The sequence below is a fragment of the Megalobrama amblycephala genome, linkage group LG19 (genome assembly GCF_018812025.1).
Source record: "Megalobrama amblycephala isolate DHTTF-2021 linkage group LG19, ASM1881202v1, whole genome shotgun sequence".
NCBI lineage: Eukaryota > Metazoa > Chordata > Actinopteri > Cypriniformes > Xenocyprididae > Megalobrama > Megalobrama amblycephala.
The window spans coordinates 18,175,132-18,195,211 of record NC_063062.1 but is presented as its reverse complement, the minus strand read 5'-3'; positions in this window follow the sequence as shown (position 1 = coordinate 18,195,211).

The following is a 20,080-nucleotide window of genomic DNA, read 5'->3' as shown; positions in this document are numbered from 1 at the left end:
AGTATTTCTATGCACACACACCTACAAGAAGACCACTTGGGGAGTACAAGCCACCTGCACATAGCCAGCACAGCACCTCACCTCAACTTTACTGTACAGTGATTACAAACATTTGTAGCCTAAAGTACAAAAGAACATTTATAATGTTGGTTCACTTTGTGTTGCGCTACTGTATTTATACATACTTTTATATCAGCACATTAAAATAGCTCCAGGTGTGATCTGTTTGTGCAGTCATATTTAATGAATATTTATACATTTGATGTCTTGTGTATTTTTTGGTTTGTATTTATGCTAAATTTAATTAAAATATCATTTTACAACTTTTGTGTTGTGATGCTTAATTTATGTTTACAATTTTGATATATACCTTGATATAAAACAGTGTTTATTTCTTTAGTCATTCTATTTTCCTTGTCATGATTTTTTTCTTTATAAATATAGCCAACCAAGGCTACATGTACACTATTGTGCATTTAATCAAACTCAATGCAAACTGAAATAAGTTAATATATTTGTAACATTACAACACTGGCACATTGCAGTAAAAACATGAATGATACATCACGGTAAAAACAGATGCATAGGTCACATAAATAGTCATACACTCCTTATACATAAAACAATAAGGGATATGCCATTTTAATGTAGGCTGGTCTAAATCTATGCTGCTCTAAATGTAGGCTCCTCAAATGGCTTATGAGTCATGAAATCTAGTCAACACGCATCTCACTCGTTTCCCCTCTGATTCGTTGTCCATAAAAGGAAGGTCCTTCATGTTTATGTCTATGGCCCTCCTCAGAGCCGCAAACCATGCCTTCAAACGTCCAAATCTGCACTCAATCACCATACGTGCCTTACAAAGTGATAGTCCATAGTTTTGCTCCTGTGGGGTAACTCCACCAATGGGGTATTCTTTCATGAGATATGGTATCAGGGGATAAGCTGGATCAACCTGAAGAAATACAGCAACAGCATCTTCATCCACCAGTAGTTGTGTAGAGCAGGAGGGAATAGTCCCATCTTTTAGGTCGGCATTCAGTTGTGAATTGGCAAATATGCGCACATCATTATACACTGCCTGGCCATTTAACAGCAACGTCCATGAAACAGTACTTGTGGTCACATAACACTTGTACATTCAAAGAATATTTACCCTTCCTGTTAATTAAGTCAGTGGAATTAGACAAAGGATTTTTGACCTCAACATGTGTATAGTCAGTTTCCCCCCAAGCACTGCGGCATATTGTGTGTCTGAAAGAAGTTGGCAACACGTTCATTAACTTCGGGCACTGTTTTCAGTGTCTTGATGTAGTGTGGACCCAGAACGATGGCGATGGCCTTACACTTTTGTCGTATGATATCAAAACTATTGATCTGGATAGTCCAAATGCATTCACAGTTTTTCTGAGCCTTCCCTCATCACTCGGGTAGTACAAGGTACATGCTACCTTTGTGAGTATGTTCACAAGCACCCTCAGTCTTGTCGTCTCTCCTTCCACAAACAGATGTAGTATTTTGCTGAGTTGGACCAGGGCCAATCTGGACATCCGAAAGTTCTGCCGCCATTCCTCGGGAACTTCATAGTTCTTCCTGGTCTAACCCAAAAACCAAGTTACGCTGCTTAAAAAGAGACTTGTTGCCGATTGCTCTAATCATAGCTGGCCTCTTACGCAGGTAGGTAGCTGCAGTATTATAAAATACTGAATTTAATTGCACAATGGCTGCTACAAATGATAAAGCCAGGAATGATTGCACATCAGTCTCCATGTTTTTGTTTACGGTCATCTAGGACACGCAGAGCGAACATGGGCAGCCATGCCATAGTTTTCAAAAGTCTCCATTTTGGTCTGTTTACACTGAAACGCAACCCCAGCATTTTCAAAAGTCTCAGTTTTTGAGGTTCGAAAATGCTGGCGTCCAATGTTCCCTCTAATTTTTTTTCTCGCTGAGCAAAACTTTTCTATGTTGAGCTCACATTTTGGCCACCTGAGCAAAAACATTCTTTATATCAAAAAACAAAAAACATTCTTTATATCAACACACACACACACACACACACACACACACACACACACACAAAAAATGCTTTTATCATGCAACTGTAACTTTTAACTTTAATGTGCTATTTCTATTTTATTTGACCCTTGATGTAACTTAGTGATATATTAAATCATATTTTTGAAAACAAGCAGTTCAGTCACTAAATTAAGCACATTTTAGGTTACTTGAGATTTTTTCACATTGCTTTGTTAAACTGTACCAGTCTTTACCAAGAAATTCTATTTTTTTTTTAAAAAATCATTTAAAAATCTCCTGCAGGACAGTTAAATTCTTTATAATAATATAATATGAGCAGTTACACTGATGGATTGGGACAACCATAATGTGTTTTTGTACACATTTTGGTATGGTTTTGTAAATTATTAGCAACAGACAGTGTTAAACCATCAAAATTACATGTTTATTTCTTATGAATTTCCCAGATTTTCTATACCAGGAGGTTTCAAGATTTTAGTGGCAAGGAGCCCTAAACAATCCCCTTGTGAGATCATTATTTTTTTTTTTTTTATTAGGCTTACATTATAATATAATATAATAAAATACATTATACTCTTGAAGGATTTAAACTGATATACAGTATTATATCAGTTTAAATGCTTCAATTTGTTTTAATATATTATAATACGAAAACTGAAGCATTTAAACAGATCTGATAGTTAAATATTTTTAAGAAAAGTGAACATATGTTAACTCTTTTATAGTTATCTAAACATCCCTGAAACCCACATCACCACCACACACAATAATCTATTTAAACTGATGTATATAACTGAGGTATTTTGAGTTTTCAAGCTACACCTGTGGTGGGTGTGTAATTGTAAATGTCTCATTGTTTTTTTAACATTCTGTGCCCATCATCCATTTCCGCCACTTTTCATTAAAACGTTGACGTTTTATTTCACATTTCTTTTCGTTTCGCGTTGCCTCTTGTATTGAGGTATTTAGTCCTCAAACATGGCAGTATTCTTAAGGGGCGGTCACACTGCACTTTTTGTTCCATTGACTTCCATTCAAACGCATGCGAATGCGTCAGACCGGAAACGCAAGATCGTGCGAAAAATTTCGCTGCGTTCCAAAGTTCAAGTTTGGTGAACTCTGACCTGCGAATTTGCATCACGTGAAGACGTGCGACCAGTAGAAGATCGATTCGTCACGGCATGACCTCTTGGCGGAATGAAAATAATTATATTTTTGCAGTAAAGTCGAGTAGGTTCTATATTTTTACATTTTAAATGCATTACTTTAAGTTATGTGTTGAATTCATGTTTATTAAAAAGACGCTGTAGACTGTGACGTCATATCACGACCGTTACAGCATCCGAAAAAAATTTGCACGTTCAAAGTCTAGTGTGACCGCGACTTTACCGCGACTGATTTGGCTCAGGCCCGCGCCTGCTCACATCGTTCTCTTTCTATGAAACCTGTAAACCGGTTCTAACTCTATAGCGACAATAACTCTATAGCGGTTGACCAGAGCACTGCACTTATTTCTCAGTAAAACTACAATCGAATGGATTTCCCCCGATTTCTGTCCTCTGCGCGGCAATTATTCTTTCTGCGCGGCCGCGGCATCAGAAGTGCGCGGCCGCGCACGCGCGCAGCTTAGAGGGAACATTGCTGCCGTCCTGTAAACGATAGGTGTAACTGTAACAAAACTTAGGCCTCGTTTACACTAGTGCGTTTTTGTTTTAAAACACCATTTTAAAATGAAAATGATCCTCGTCTACACTGGTGTTTCCACAGTGTTTCAGAAACGATCTCCATCTACACTACAAGGTCAAAAACACGTCACATGACTGTTCAAGCATGCAGGGCATGTGCGTACAAGTGTAAACAGTTGCCTCTTGCATGTAGGCAGCTGCAGTATTAAAAATATACTGAGTTTAACTGCACAGTGGCACCTAAAAATTACACAGTCGTCAAGGATACGCAGAGCGAATGTGGGCAGCCATGCCATCGTTTTCAAAAGTCTCCGTTTTGGTGCGTTTACACTGAAACGCAACCCTGACATTTTCAAACTAAAACGGGGTCTGCAGTGTTTTCGGAAGTCTGGACCCAGCATTTTAAAACTAAAACGCACCATTGTAAACAGGGCCTGAAACTTATAGTAATATGTAGAGTATTATGAGAGAGAGATCACCTGAGTGAGTGTATTACCTTCATCTAGCTGATATTCTTCGGGGCAATCTTATATTCATAATCACAAAATCAGTTTGAATGTCCGCTGAGGAAAGCAATCTTTGTCCTTTTAACATCAGGCTATCATCACTCCCATGTGCTAGACTAGTCAATGCATTAGTCAGTTGCATCTCATTAAAGTAAAGACAACTTCCAGTCCAATATAAAAGTCTTTGCGACTGACTGACTCACTCATAAAGACAGTCTTTGCCGCCATCTAATGTCGCATTAATGTAACTTTCACTGAAGTCGAAATCACTTCAATGTAAATATAAAGTTATGAAACATAATATAGCCATTAAACCAAATCTATTAGCGATCAAGTAATAAATTAATAAGACCAAACATTGCCTGTTTGACATACCCAAAACGAACCTTATATTTAAACACTATGTAACGACTGAGACAAATCCGACACAATTATTTGTTATATTTAACAAATAATTGTTTAAAACTTACTCTGGGGTCTGTCCCCCATCCCCCAAGAAGACCAGCCTTAGTTTTATTGCCCTGAAGTATATGCGTGTTGCCACGTGGAAAAGCAGAGACAAAGAGACACATAGAAAACCCTCAAAACAGGCTTTCCTGCATTCATTTATAGACAGGCTGTTCTATAAATGAACATGCATATCCATAGGACATGGCATCCATTATTACTGTTTGTGTATTATCTCTGGTTTTTGAATTCAGTATTGTTATGCATATTTTATGGTAAGAAACAATGGTTAACGTAAACTCACCTATACCAAGTTTGGTGTCTATGACTTTGTATTTTGAAGATTTGAATGTTCGTGTATAGGGTATGTCGATACCTGTGCAACATATCAGTATTACAAGAATCTTTAATAGTTTCTACAAAACAACTTAACCAGTTAATGTGCAGATCCTCTGCTAGAAACACAAAGGATCATAAACTTTCCTGTCGGGAGCTCATGTCAAGTCAAGTCAAGTGACCTTTATTTATATAATGCTTTTTACAATGCAGATTGTGTCAAAGCAGCTTTACATTGATAACTGGTACATAATTTTTGCTGCACAGCAGCTCTTCAAGAATAGTGTCAATGCAGGCAGATCAAAGCACTGTTGAATAAATGTCAAGAAAACTGTTGAATATCAAATGTCAAGTCAAATGTCAAGTGTCCCCAACTAAGCAAGCCAAAGGCGACAGCGGCAAGGAACTCAAACTCCAACAGGTGACATCAGGTGGCAAAACAAGTGGCAAATAGGTGTTAAAATGGAGAAAAAAAAAACCTTGGGAGAAACCAGGCTTAAAATGTATCATTGGTCCACTGACCCAGAGGGGGAATGTCCAGCACCAGAGGCTAAAAGCCAGTGCACAGTTCTCCTCCTCTCTTGCTTGCTTCTTTGGACGGACTGACGCCCTGCAGGGCAACCTCTTTTTAGGCCAAGGCCTAAGGGTCTGCCAGGCCTGTAATCCTAAACCTGCAACCCCAGCCAAGTGCTCATCTAGAAGAGTGAAAGAACTCCTACTATAAGATTCAAACTAACCATGCAAGTTTGTTATCACTTCTTCATTGAACGCAGAAGACATTGATTGCAACTTCAGTACCATTGGACCAAATTTTCAGGACTTCTTATGGCAACAATATATCCAGACGCTCTTCAAAAAGGCAGAGGCCTAATGCAAGTATCGTACGATATATTAAATTGCTGCTAGTTGGTTAAAATTGTGAACCTCCTTTGTTACAAGGGAGTTTTTATGATGAATACTGACCCTGGTTTTTGGTTTCTTCGTAGCTCCTACTGTTTCCCACTTCCGGTTTCACTCTTTCATTTATTATTTTACACGTTTATGTGTGACTTGCATGTATGTATGTTTGTGTTTATTAGTTAGCTATGTGTTGGTGATTTAGTTAATAAAACTTGTGCACAATACATATTTGGTTGTCATTCATTGTCTGTGAATAGATTGCCTCTTAAATGATCAGATCTTGAATACATGCTCTGAGTAGTACCGTACAATAGGAATGTTGTTTCCCATAACCTGGAAAGGAACATTTCTTAGAATTAATAAACAATTAACACTGAGTGTTCACTGGACGAACAGGTTAATTGATTGTAATATTAATTTTATTACATTAAGTTAATTTTATTAACTGATCCAAATATTCATAATTAATTATAACTAGTTATGATTAATTATCTTATTTATTTTAAGCTAATATTGCAACAACTGTCTACATAAGAGATAGAGTCAAATTCTCGAAGGACTGGTCGAGATGAAGTTGTTCTTGGGGGGTACATGAGCGCTGAATGGTCGCTGACGGCCTGGAGCTCGCATCTCCGAAAGTGTCAAGTAGGTGCTATGTTTACATATAAATCACATATCTAAGGTCTAAACAACTATATTCTCGCCTAAAATACTCTTAAAACAGCGTTCAGAATGCATACAAAATAACAATAGTATCTATAAAATTATGGTGGGTTTGCTCGTCTGCCATGACATTCGCTGTGAGAATGCTGACAACGGAGTGATTCAAATGGTCCTGTTGAAAAAAACAGCATATGCTGGTTAAGGTAGGTTTTGAAGCTGGTATGCTGGTTTGAGCTGGTTTGAGCTGGTTTATGCTGGTCCAGTGCTGGTCCATTGCTGGTCCAATGATATATATATATATATATATATATATATATATATATATATATATATATATATATATATATATATATATATATATATATATATATATATATATATATATATATATATATATATATATATATATATATATATATATATATATATATATCCAACAGATTTATATTGTATCATTTTGATTTACTTACACTAGTGCAATACTTCATGGGGTGTGAAGTTAATAAAAGACACTGTCTTGCACCTGTCTGTTTCAAATCAAAGTTTATAAGTTGTAATTCAGCTCAGGTCTGGTTGGCTTGATTCAAAGCTCAGAACTCCCTATGGAGAAAAATCCCTATGGAGAAAATAAATGGGAAAAACACTACAGGAACCAAGGCTACTGAAAAAGTGGGTGCTCACTGTTGAGCTTTGCTTGTTGCAGGAAAGATGAAATAGTCTCTTAACAATGGAATCTGCTGCCTATATGCAATAATCTTTTTTAAAACCCGATTTATAATGCAACAATAATGTATTAAATGATGCTTTTAACCTATATTAACAGTGAGCAGAGGGAAATGTTTTTGGTAAAGAGCATGGAAATCTATTTGTGTAATTATAGAGGAACAAAAACAGTGGTTTGCACTGATTTTAGGCTTTCAAAATAATCACAGAGAGAGCGGTCCACCACTCTTCCATCTGGCTGGGAAGTGCATGACACCTGACCGAACTGACATGGAGAGGCTGTTCTTAATGGATTTCCTGATGAGCTGTTTTTGCTGGAATTAAAATGCCAAATCTCCCACATTTAAGGCCTCAAGTCATTCACAGAATGAATGTGAATACAAATTCATTCAGCCTTCACTCCAGTACAGGTGTTCCTGAAGGTGACAGATGATTTTAGCATCTATCTTGAAACAACTCAATTAAGCAAACTGTGATTTCTGACATGTCATCTTGTCTGGATTCGGTCGGAAATTAACTTCACATGGACAAAAAGTGTTAAAGCAAAGCTGAATTTGTATGGGTTATATGCATTCATGATTTTTTTCCCCCCTTTCTGTCAGGTAAATGACAAACGTTTCTCATTTCCAGTGGCAGGCTGACCCACTTTTTATTTTAACTGCGAAATGTAGCTGCAAAAAATGAGACCGTATCGCATCAACTTGCAGAAAATCTGTCATTTCCATCTCTATTATGCCCTAAAGCACCCCATACAAAAAAAAAAAAAAATATATATATATATATATATTTTACAATGGCAAATAAATCTCTTCCCCTGTATGTTTCCTATAGTATACATACACTGTTTATCCTGGATCATTGCATCTATTTATTGTGGTAGGATTTATTAACACATCTGCCAGTCTGTTATTCTTTAGAATTCACCAAGTGTTAACTGACTGAACACAGCAGCGACACATTAGTTTCTTTGATATAAAAAACATGGCATGCACTCCACACCGTCTGCTGCCTCATAGGCCCATGATGCTGCCTGTGTGATAACCTTTATGAGGGGCTTTTATGCCTTCAAGTCCAGAGCGCCTCTTTCACAGATAGGCAGTCAAGTTGCCCTGAGTGAAATGACCCTTGAGTCAGACATATTAAACCCCAGACTTCTCACCGATCAGCCAAACTCACTCTACTATCCGGTAAATACAGTTGTGCATATTCCATCAGATCCTTCATAAACCATGAGAGCATGTGTCACCCACAGGCTTCAATATCCAAATCAGTATTTCTCTAAGAGCCAGAGATTTCAAGATAGACTTTGGTATTGCAACAAAAAGGCAATTTGTACAGGAAACAAGGATTATCTTATGCATCGGTACACAAATTGAACTCTTCCACATTAAAAAGTCATTGGATTAGAAACAGTCAGTGAGACATTTATTGGATTTTTCATTTAAAGACCACAACTTTTCCATTATGGGAAATATGCATTTCTTTTCAATTATTATTGCACTTTATGCATTTCTTACAATAACTGTAAAAAAGTAAACAAAAATCATAAATTTTTTTCCCCCCCATGTTTGTACTTTGTACTATTCTTGCTTTTTTTTAAATCAATTTTTAAATTCAACTTCATTTTAAACATATGTATATTTATGATATAGTTAAAAATATAATTTTATGTTTTGTTTTTGTTTTTTTTTTCTCTAAGACTCTTTGCTTATGTAAACACTTTGAATTGTATAAAATATGCATGAACAATTCTTTGTTAAACTTTCCTTGTGTTTGGGTTATGTCTCAGCACTAAATTAAAATAGGTCACCTGGACTTCCTCAGCTTTTGTACTAGCTCACATTTACCACAGACAATAATTTAGACTCATTCATCAGGAAAACATTTTACAGCACAATGGAAGTCTTACATGCGAGCTTGCAGCACAATGTGCACAATTTGCAATTATCAGTTGGAAGTATAACCACAACACTTTAGCATTACATCTAAAACCAAGGAGAAAGCTATCGGCTAGCATCCCTATTCATCTTAATGGCACTTGCTTAGTTGGTCCAAAAAAAAAAAAAATAATAAAAAAAATAAAAATCACTTATCAACCCTGTCTGAGCAAAGTTACATCCAATCTCTCAACTAATGTCATGACCACCTAAAAAAGTGAACCCAGCTTAATTTAGCTTAGTGTCAGCACAAAAAATGATGAACAAGAAATTACTTTGGTAACACATAACCAGAAGTTGTAAAAAGGACAATTTAGGCTTTACAGGTTTTACATGTAGGTGCTTTAACCAAAACCACCCTTTGGCCCACTTTCCCATTAGACTTCCATTGTAAGTTTTATATGTCTGAGGGACAAGTACAAATGATGGTCCTTTGTATAAAAAAAATAAATAAATAAATAAAAATGACGCTGTTTTTTATCTTTATGTACCAGAATCGCATCTGATATGTACGCATATGTACCAGAATCCTTGAACACACAGTGTGTTTTTCTTTGGATGTTTACCTTAATGTAAAAGAACAGACCTTCAAAAAATGATACTTCACTGTCAAGTTGTGACCCTGTCATGAACTGCCACAAACTTTCACATCTCATCCTATTCAATTAGTACAACGCTGCCTGAAGAGATGTCTTTGAGGAATGTTCTTCAGTTCTCAAGTGGCTCTGCTGTGATCTTAAATTAAAAACCTATTCACTCGCCTCACAGACGTGGATTCACTTATAACTCCAGGCATTAGTTCTACTTGTTCTCTCGTGCTTCACCCATTATGCCGAAAATGTTAGAATTTACAGCCATTCATTTGCGTCTGTCGAGGGCCTGCGTTGCAGTTTCTTTCATCCGAAATTTGCCTATCAACCCAATAACAACTAATTATAGGCCATTGTGTGTTCTCAATCTGACCAATTTACATTTACCTGCCTTTGCAAACATCTCTTATTTGTGTTTTTCTGTCTTAATGTGTCTGTAATTAGTTAACACCGCTTCAGGTAATTACACTGAACAAAAAACACTCTGAATCAGCTTTTTGCATATGTCAGATTTCATCTTTCTTTTTACTGAAAAATCTCAAATGTGATAGATGGATGGATATACTCAGCCTGCAAATGTAGTGATGCAAACATAATAAATATAAATGTAATATTAAAAAAAATGTATATAAGTATATGTATATCAGTGCTGAAATAATGTAGGTGTAACGTGTCGTATGCAATAGAGATGAAGCGTCAATGGAAATCCACAATAATGGGTATTTTAATGAAGAAACACAGAGCTGAAGCATATACACACATAAAGCAACATTAAGAAGAGACAAGGAGTGAAGGGAGTGAGTCCATATATATAGGGAGTGAAAACGAGGAAGTCCAGGTGTAGATGATCGGTGATGATGGGGAGATGCCGAGGGAAGTGAGTGCAGGTGTAGAGAACAGGGCGGCCATGGCGGAGCCCTACCCACATGTGTGGCCCCCACATGTACCCCACCCACGGGTACTTGCCCCCCCCCAAAAAAAAAATACTTGGGGAGGTTAAGGACGAGTATGTGGAGTCCAAGGAATCTGTGGAGCGGAGTGGAAGCATGGGCTGGAGCGTGGAGCTGGCTCGGCGGCTGAGACTGGAGCTGCTGGCTCGGCGGCTGAGACTGGAGCTGCTGGCTCGGCGGCTGAGACTGGAGCTGCTGGCTCGGCGGCTGAGACTGGAGCTGCTGGCTCGGCGGCTGAGACTGGAGCTGCTGGCTCGGCGGCTGAGACTGGAGCTGCTGGCTCGGCGGCTGAGACTGGAGCTGCTGGCTCGGCGGCTGAGACTGGAGCTGCTGGCTCGGCGGCTGAGACTGGAGCTGCTGGCTCGGCGGCTGAGACTGGAGCTGCTGGCTCGGCGGCTGAGACTGGAGCTGCTGGCTCGGCGGCTGAGACTGGAGCTGCTGGCTCGGCGGCTGAGACTGGAGCTGCTGGCTCGGCGGCTGAGACTGGAGCTGCTGGCTCGGCGGCTGAGACTGGAGCTGCTGGCTCGGCGGCTGAGACTGGAGCTGCTGGCTCGGCGGCTGAGACTGGAGCTGCTGGCTCGGCGGCTGAGACTGGAGCTGCTGGCTCGGCGGCTGAGACTGGAGCTGCTGGCTCGGCGGCTGAGACTGGAGCTGCTGGCTCGGCGGCTGAGACTGGAGCTGCTGGCTCGGCGGCTGAGACTGGAGCTGCTGGCTCGGCGGCTGAGACTGGAGCTGCTGGCTCGGCGGCTGAGACTGGAGCTGCTGGCTCGGCGGCTGAGACTGGAGCTGCTGGCTCGGCGGCTGAGACTGGAGCTGCTGGCTCGGCGGCTGAGACTGGAGCTGCTGGCTCGGCGGCTGAGACTGGAGCTGCTGGCTCGGCGGCTGAGCCTGGAGCTGCTGGCTCGGCGGCTGAGCCTGGAGCTGCTGGCTCGGCGGCTGAGCCGGTTCCCTGATTACCGCTAAATCGCCATCACCTGCATTCAAATGGAGCGGCATTTAATAGACAGAACCGTAGTTCACTGACAAGCTACGCAATATCGCGTTCATTATCGAAGGCGATTCATCTGTGATATGAACGCGATATTGCGATATCGCGATATCTACGGCTCTGTCTATTAAATGCTACTCCATTTGAAAGCAGGTGATGGCGATTTAGCGGTAATCAGGGAACCGGCTTTACTGACGAAATGCGCGTGACAATCTCATGCGATATATCGTGCAGCCCTAATTTAGAGAATCGACTAAGGAGAAATTACAGGCTGGTTCGTTATAACGAATTACGTCCTTGTCCAGTCCCATCAGAAACACAGCATTAAGACAGGCATCAGGCCAGCCCACCAGATAACATACCTCCAAAAACTCCTCCACATACCTCTCCAACGGCCTGCCACTCTGCCGCAAACGGCATAGCCTTTCGTCCGCCCGGAGAGATTCGGGGTGCAAGGGAGTCAGGAAAATCCCCATCTTCTTTTGTGGATATCCAGCGGTTTTGGTCTCTTCTTCTGTAACGTGTCGTATGCAATAGAGATGAAGCATCAACGGAAATCCACAATAATGGGTATTTTAATGTGAGAAACACAGAGCTGAAGCATATACACACAAAAAGCAACATTAAGAAGAGACAAGGAGTGAAGGGAGTGAGTCCATATATATAGAGAGTGAAAACAAGGAAGTCCAGGTGTAGAAGATCGGTGATGATGGGGAGATGACGAGGGAAGTGAGTGCAGGTGTAGAGAACAGGAGGATCATGGGAATTGGAGTTCAGGAAGACAAGGGATCTGTGACAGTAGGGACTTATATATAACTTATATTAAGATATTATATTATTAAAGATATAGTACAGTGGGTACGGAAAGTATTCAGACCCCCTTAAATTTTTTCACTCTTTGTTATATTGCAGCCATTTGCTAAAATCATTTAAGTTCATTTTTTTTCCTCATTAATGTATACACAGCACCCCATATTGACAGAAAAAAAAACAGAATTGTTGACATTTTTGCAGATTTATTAAAAAAGAAAAACTGAAATATCACATGGTCCTAAGTATTCAGACCCTTTGCTGTGACACTCATATATTTAACTCAGGTGCTGTCCATTTCTTCTGATCATCCTTGAGATGGTTCTACACCTTCATTTGAGTCCAGCTGTGTTTGATTATACTGACTGGACTTGATTAGGAAAGCCACACACCTGTCTATATAAGACCTTACAGCTCACAGTGCATGTCAGAGCAAATGAGAATCATGAGGTCAAAGGAAATGCCTGTAGAGCTCAGAGACAGAATTGTGGCAAGGCACAGATCTGGCCAAGGTTCCAAAAAAATTTCTGCTGCACTTAAGGTTCCTAAGAGCACAGTGACCTCCATAATCCTTAAATGGAAGACGTTTGGGACGACCAGAACCCTTCCTAGAGCTGGCCGTCCGGCCAAACTGAGCTATCGGGGGAGAAAAGCCTTGGTGAGAGAGGTAAAGAACCCAAAGATCACTGTGGCTGAGCTCCAGAGATGCAGTCGGGAGATGGGAGAAAGTTGTAGAAAGTCAGCTATCACTGCAGCCCTCCACCAGTCGGGGCTTTATGGCAGAGTGGCCCGACGGAAGCCTCTCCTCAGTGCAAGACACATGAAAGCCCGCATGGAGTTTGCCAAGATGGTGAGAAATAAGATTCTCTGGTCTGATGAGACCAAGGTAGAACTTTTTGGCCTTAATTTTAAGCGGTATGTGTGGAGAAAACCAGGCACTGCTCATCACCTGTCCAATACAGTCCCAACAGTGAAGCATGGTGGTGGAAGCATCATGCTGTGGGGGTGTGGGGGTGTTTTTCAGCCGCAGGGACAGGACGACTGGTTGCAATCGAGGGAAAGATGAATGCGGCCAAGTACAGGGATATCCTGGATGAAAACCTTCTCCAGAGTGCTCAGGACCTCAGATTGGGCCGAAGGTTTACCTTCCAACAAGACAATGACCCTAAGCACACAGCTAAAATAATGAAGGAGTGGCTTCACAACAACGCTGTGACTGTTCTTGAATGGCCCAGCCAGAGCCCTGACTTAAACCCAATTGAGCATCTCTGGAAAGATCTAAAAATGGCTGTCCACCAACATTTACCATCCAACCTGACAGAACTGGAGAGGATCTGCAAGGAGGAATGGCAGATGATCCCCAAATCCAGGTATGAAAAACTTGTTGCATCTTTCCCAAAAAGACTCATGGCTGTATTAGATCAAAAGGGTGCTTCTACTAAATACTGAGCAAAGGGTCTGAATACTTAGGACCATATGTGATATTTCAGTTTTTCTTTTTTAATAAATCTGCAAAAATGTCAACAACTCTGTGCTCTTCTGTCAATATGGGGTGCTGTGTGTACATTAATGAGGAAAAAAAATGAACTTAAATGATTTTAGCAAATGGCTGCAATATAACAAAGAGTGAAAAATTTAAGGGGGTCTGAATACTTTCTGTACCCACTGTATATAAAGAATTCCTGAATACTCTCTTTCTTCTCTTTCATATACTACAATAATTTCAAGTAAAATCAATATTTTATGTCAGTTTATTTATTTATTTGTTAAGAAGCTGTGTAATCTGCTTCATGTTTGGTTCCTGGTCGCCCTGTCTGGGTTTTATTTTGGAATAATAGCTGGCTGACTTAACCTTATCCCTTATGTATATCTCACAAAGCAGAATAAATTATTTAAGTGACTTGTTTGCTTTTGTAGTCTCAGCGTATTAACGTTTGGAAAACGCAATAGGATTTGTTGAGAATACAGGATGCCTGATTTGGGAGAAGGGCGTTAGAGCTTTCCGCACATGCCAGGAAGAAAGCAGAAGCAATGTGGGCCAGTCATTGGCTCCTGCCATGTTTAATAAATGACTTGGCAAAGTCTTTGATGGGCCATGCCATCCAAAAGGCAAGCTTGGCAGTGGTGTGATTACGAAATTGCCTTTACCCACTGCAGAGAGCGGCAGGCCAACTTGTGGTTCACCCTTTGCTTGCAGAGACATGCATACAGAGAAAGACCATGTACCTGAGTGCTGCTCTCATAGGAAATGAATTCAGAGTGCACTTAACCTTGTTAAGAAAGCATTTCACAGTAAGAGTATCTGGGTTTATGCTCATTCCACCTTGAATGATAGCGAATGCGATGTTGAAAAGCAAAACTTCAGAATCAGAGCTCGTGAAAAACGAGTGTTTAACTTGAATGACTATAAGCCTCAGAGCTCACTATGAATGATATTGAAACCAAGAATCATGTTTCAGTTCCCACACTCCCACACCTGAGAGCTGCTTTTGACATTGTGGATCATGTGGAAACTGTTTAATCACCTTGGGAACAAGATCTTTTTCTAGAGCATGTTCAGACTGATTTAGCACTTATTTATACACTGGAGAATATTGTCCTAGTTTTTATGTAAATTTCTTAAAAACACAATACTGTCCATCCATCCATGCATCCATTAATTTAACAGACACTTTCTACACAATTCATCCTATAAGGAGACAGATTTCTTAAATTGTTTTGAGGACTACAGGCTAAGATAAGGAAATAAGAAATACAGTATAGAGATATATCAGAGCAGACTCAATGCCAGTAAATCAGAAAACTCGGTAACTTCAAGACAGCATGAAATGACATTCACAAGGCTTTTTTTCTATGTAAAATTACTTTACAGCAACATTGACTCCAATGAATTGGGGCAGGATCTGTTTGACCAACTGCAGACAAGAGGAGTGTGAAATGAACTTATTATAGGCTATATTTCTGAATTAATCACAAAAATCAGCAGTGGAATAATGTAGGTTGTGACTTGATTGGATCCTGAAAAGTTAGATTATTCCACCACTGCATGGTATTGGATATATCAGCAGAAAAGAAAAGTAATTTCAGAGCTGAAAACATACTACATTTTGATGAAATATGATCAAAACAAACATATTTTTCTTTAGAATAATGCACACTGATGAGGCGTGCCCAATACGGCCTAACACATTTATATGCACACAAGAAAGTATTTTCATGCATGAAATCAGTCTTACGTTGTCTTGAAAGAATGTGCAAACTTTATGACACTGTCTATTTTTCTAAAATGTTCATTTGTACTTTTCAAAACCTCCAGATTTATGGAAGATTGTATCATGTATTTATAGCCTCATTCTAATAAAGATGAGGATTTTTATTCGATGTGCCTAGGCTTTCGGTCTTTAATGCACTGCAGTGTAACTCTGCCCCATGTACCGGAAAGATTATTCACGCGTAACAATTCAATTTATTGGAAGGGGGGTGGGAGGTGGGGGATTGAAATAGATTGAGATTCGTTTTGTTATCCTCTCACTTGGGCCATCAGGTGAGCAGGGGAACAGGACTTGGTCATCTCCCCAGAAATCAATCAGTGTAAGCGGGTACAGATCCCTCTCCCTGCTCTGCCTTACGGGCCATCTGAGCAAATCAATTTCCTCTCATTCATTCCTGTGGCCTCCTCCAGGGGCATCTGCCTGTCAGAAAATCTGCATCTTTCACCTGACAGATTACCATTGAGAAAAAAAAGATGTGTGGAAATGAGAAAAAACAAAAATCAAACTCTTGGTTAGAAACTGTGTGTTGCCAGGGAAACCACTCAGGATATGGGGGAAAAGCTCCCAAAGACTCTCTTGATGTGAGAAGATCGAGATTGACATGTTTAAAAAAAAAAAAAAAGAAAGAAATATATATAAAAAAAAGTTTCAATTACCATGACATCAAAATTAGAGTTAGTCTACGTCTGCTTGTTTAGATGCCATCTGCTAGTGAACTTTAAAAAAATAAAAAAATCCATGGCAATGCCATCAAAATAATAGTTCATTTGATATATCTATGATCTGTGACTATCATGATCTGGCAAATGTATGGTTTGCAGCAAGTGATTGTAAAACAATTGCACATGCTAAAAAACTAAGGATTTAAGCTATACTGAATTGCATTTGTAAATGTATATGTGTGTGTGTTTCTCTTTTTAGCAAAGCAAGTGTTTCTCAGCAGGAAGCTAAAATCAGCAGCAAGAGAAAGAGAAATAAGCAGTGGGTATTCATTACTGCCGGACTGAGTCCTCAGCGACTGATCGATCTGCTAAATGAGAAAGTTCAGAAGTGAACTCTAAAAGACTTTCAGGGTGAACGATCGGATTCTTCTTACAAGTTTTACAGCTTGAAAGACAGAGACAGTGAGAGCATTGTCACACATAGACATATATATATATATATATATATATATATATATATATATATATATATATATATATATATATATAGTATATATAAAATTACAATAGTACTGTTTTTACTGTATTTTTGATCAGTTAGATGCAGACTTGGTGAGCATATTGTATTTTTTTTCTTTGAAAAACAATAATAAAACAAACCTACTCTAAACTTTCGAACATAGTGTATTATGTGCAATTGTTTTGCCCTAATCAGCCTCCACTTGATACGTGATTGCTGTTTCCGTGATTAACATTTTAACGTCACAGTGATCAATATTTGCAGCTTGAGTTCGTCCTCTGTCTGACCCAAGTAAATTCACTTTACATGCAGGCCATTAAACGAGCTTCAATTATTATAGTAAATATTTGAAAGACCTTGAATTCACTATATGCTTCAATAAAAGACACGGAGCAACCTGAGAGCTTTAGACTTTCAGGCATGTAATCCCATGAAAAATAACAACAGACCTTCAGTCCACAGAACACATACCTTCTGATAGCGTGCGTTCATCAATATGTCGAGTAATTGCTCGAGCGACCTTTACTGATAAGAAACTGTGGCTCCCCAAATCTCTATCGCTCTCTGTCAGGATCTCTTTTAGTATTCCTTCCCCTCTATACATTCAATTTATCTCTGTCATTTTCTCAGTCTCCCTCTGGCTTCTCTTGCAATCACATAAAAAACAAAGCTGGACTTGAACAGATAGACAAGGCCCGACTATAAGAACTCTAGATAGCAACTTGACTGTGACTATAAACATCAACACTGGCCTGAAAAGTACATGATGTTTATCATGTATTTCAAAGGCAAACACACAAGCTGTAAATACACAAGGGTAAACAATACAACAAGGCATTTGTGAAAGGGCATTAGTTAGTAGACAGGATGTGATGCATACACTGCATTCAGACATGTTGTCTTCTTACCTCCATATATACGAGGTAAGCATTTTTCAGCATTCAAACTGGAGATTCAATGAATAAAATCCATGAAAGATGATCTCACAAGACATGGTGATTCTTCAAAATAAAAAGCAAACTACATTTCAAAATAAAAGACATGAACCCGAAACTTTAAACCGAAATGTCCTTTACAAAAAATAATTACAGTGCAATATGGATATTTTGGATGATAACAGCCAAAATAAAGCTGTAAGGCTGTTCTCGGCAGGGTACATTTGAGCCCTGAGCTTGACTACTTGATGTATTTCCTGTATTTGGCCCAAGTGTTTAAGTGGGCATAAAGACCACAAGTGTGTGTAGAACTTTTGTTGTGATGGAGGCAGAGCCGAAAGCAATGGAGACCCAGGCGAAGCTGAAAGGCTGATGGACCAGGATGACATCCACACAGCCTGGAAGCCCAAGGTGGAGACTTTGGCTCGCTGGACCGAGGCAGAGACGGGGGCTCAGCGTACCAGGGCGATGATGGAGGGAGTGAGGATGACGGGGAGGAAGTGAGGATGAAGCTGGAGGGAAGGAGAACCACTGTGGAGCTGAAGGGGTGGAGAATCAAGGCGCAGCCAGAGACCTGGAAGTCTGTGGCGGAGGCAGAGCGACAACTGAGGGACAACGGAGCCCAGAGGAGTCCTAGGGCTGACGGACCATGGTGGAGTCAAGGGAGCTCAGAGCTGGGGCTGAGCTGACGGTCTGATGGGCCAAGGTGGAGACATGGGCCTCGAGGACTAATTTGAATCCAGGGAATCCATAACACCATGCCGTGGGGATGAGGAAGCTCGAAGATTTATTGAAGATTGTATCATGTATTTATGTTTGTATAGCCTCATGCTAATAAAGATGAGGATTTTTATTTGATGTGCCTAGGCTACCGGTCTTTAATGCACTGCAGGGAAGTTGAATCCGTAACACCATGCCATGGGTTTCGGGAAGCCCGAGGTAGAGCCAGAGAGTTGCATAGAGTTAGTGGTGGGGGTGGAGCCAAGGAGCTGGATGACACCAGGTATGGGACCAGGTAGTCGTGTGGGCACATCAGAGGAAGAAGGTCTCCAGATGGGACTGGAGCATCAAACCAGCCAATGGAGAAGGCGTAGATTCAAGGATGGGGACTCAGGAGGGAACTGGACCACAGGTCTATAAGGCAGTGGTCTGCTCCTGGCTCTGGGATGGACTGGACAGCGTATTGAGCTAATTCTAATCCCATTCCTAACCCTACCATTATGTATGTATAATATGGTGGGTCACAGAAGTCAGTATAACACTGGCTCTGGCTCTGGGACAGATGCAGTTGCTGCCTTTGGCTCCATGATATGAGTTGGCTTAAGCGCTTGGTCTGTGGCGGGCATGGGTTCAGGGTCAGTGGCGGACTTGGGCTCTATCTCTAGGTATGTGGCATACATGGGGGTGATGGGCTCCTCTTCCTCTGCCTCGCAGATGGTGAGAGGGGAACTGCTGTGTAGGAGTACCCACCCCAAATATTCCACCAATGTCCTTCACTCAAGGAGGAAGAGACACACAGCTGCTAAGTCCATTCCTTTTAATTCTTATTTTCAGTAAATCTGTGGTAAGCACACTTAAAGACAAAGATTCAAGTAGACAGTCCTTATTATATTCCAAAAAAAAAAACACAGGAACTCATGCAGGGATTAACAATAAACACATTAAATCATAAACAAGAACCGACAACGTACTGAACATAACAAGTAGTATATATACAAGCCATAATGAGAGACAGGTGCAAATCATAGAGACAGGTGCAAGTAACCATATAGAAACAAAACAGAATATCAAAGAAAGAGTCCATAATATGACAGTTCTGTCAGGATCACTATCGTCAAAAATGACTGGCAGTTAGCATGGATTGGCGGTATGGTTCTGTTCTGGGCAAAAACTCCCAGCCCATCCATGCAGCCTAGCATGGATACGAGCAGGGAGAGCTGCGAAAAACCCCCTTAGGTTAAACAGAACAGAACCAAAGTATTGCAATATCATTAATTTTATTTATTTATTTATTTATTTATTTATTTATTTATTTATTTATTTATTTATTTATTTAATTAAGTAACAACATAATTGAAGAAATTAGTTTGATCAAGAGAAATATAAGAAGGCAAGT